Here is a 1,334-nt window from a genome sequence, read left to right as displayed (position 1 = left end):
CCACCGATCTCACACCTATCCTGACCTCGGTATGCAGCATGGGGTTGAAGTAGACCATTTGAGTTGCATTCTCAATGGCATGTTTTATTTCTTTGAAACTCTGATCGCATTTAGAAGACCAGTGAAAGGGTACATTCCGCTTTGTCAGGTCTCTTAATTGGGCACTCATTGTAGCAGAATTGTGAATGTATCTTGAGCAGTAACCGGCCATGCGTAGAATGGGTCGCAGCATGGTAAAATGTGGAGGGGGCAACTGGATGAACGTGCTTGCACCTTGTCTGGATCTGGAGTCACTCCCTCATCAAAAACCTTAAATTTGGTTTTGTGAAATCCACATTTCTCTACATTTAAAGTGAGACCTCCATCAGCACGTAACTGGCACGCTTGAGTCAGGGCTTTGTCGTGTTCTTTATGAGTTTTCCCAATAGACCAGTGTGTCATCACTGTAATTGAAAGCATGTGCAACATGTTGGATTACTCTGTGGATAACATCATAAAACATCTCAGCAACCAAAGATTCTCCAAATCTCCAGTTCTTGTATCTGAACAAACCAACATGAGTGGACAAAGTGGTAATATAGCTACAGTTATCTTCTAACTCGAGTTGGTGATACTCTGTGATACCCTTTTTTTAGGTCACAACAGGAAAAAACTTTAGTTCCACTCAGTTGCATTATCTTGTCTGCTATATGGGACCAGGGTGTCTTACTTTCTCAATGGTTCTGTTTGACCGGCACATATCAACACAAATGCGCACTGCTCAACTACTGTCCTTTATTGGTACAACTACTACATACGAAACCCATGGCGTGGGGCCTGTGAAATGTTCAATGATGTCATGTTTCAAAAGTGTTGCCAACTCTTTCTCTACAGCTTTTTGCAGATGTAAAGCAACTCTACCATGTCTCTGGGAAACCGGACAAACATCTTCGCTGATTTGAAACTGTACTTTCAGTTTCTTGACTTTTCCCAAACCATGATACAACAACGGGAATTGGCTTATAACTGAGGTTGTAGTTGAGGGATATTAACCCCATATAAGCTGCTGTGGCAAATCTGAGCAAACATGCACTTGATGAGGGTCCTTGTAGGACATGAATGATGGCTCGAACTGAGTTGTTTTGTGCTGCAATGCCACTGTGAGCAATCCTCGGCTTTGTAGCAGTTTAGAAACTGCCCATATGTATACCTTCATGTCTGAAGGAGTGAGGCATGGCAAGAGGCTGTTGAATTTTTCTACTGCCATGATATTAATTGACGCCCCTTTGTTAATGATGAAGGAGATGGGGTGACAATGTAATTCTGGGATAGTGTCCGAAAGAAGTTTAGTGCTT

The sequence above is a fragment of the Pleurodeles waltl genome, chromosome 10, assembly GCF_031143425.1.
Source record: "Pleurodeles waltl isolate 20211129_DDA chromosome 10, aPleWal1.hap1.20221129, whole genome shotgun sequence".
NCBI lineage: Eukaryota > Metazoa > Chordata > Amphibia > Caudata > Salamandridae > Pleurodeles > Pleurodeles waltl.
Note: the sequence above shows the minus strand (reverse complement) of the source record.